The sequence below is a fragment of the Penaeus monodon genome, chromosome 30, assembly GCF_015228065.2.
Source record: "Penaeus monodon isolate SGIC_2016 chromosome 30, NSTDA_Pmon_1, whole genome shotgun sequence".
NCBI lineage: Eukaryota > Metazoa > Arthropoda > Malacostraca > Decapoda > Penaeidae > Penaeus > Penaeus monodon.
Genome location: NC_051415.1, coordinates 33,469,227 through 33,469,498, shown reverse-complemented (window position 1 = coordinate 33,469,498; position 272 = coordinate 33,469,227).

The following is a 272-nucleotide window of genomic DNA, read 5'->3' as shown; positions in this document are numbered from 1 at the left end:
TGGCATTAACACAGGGTTTCCGAATCCTTCTGAACTGCGTGAGCGAATAACTGGAATTTAAAGGTATTTTCATAGTGTACAAGTTATGAAAATCATCTTTTATATTTCTAAGGGAAAAAAAATATTTTTTTTAGAGGGAGAGAGAGATTCTAACGGTCCTTTCAGTGCGTAAAAGAGTGTACATGTTATGAAGTTATCTTTATATTTCTAAGGGGAAAAAATTATAATTTTCTTAGAAATTTTAACAATGTTTTTGGATCGTTCGATGCTTA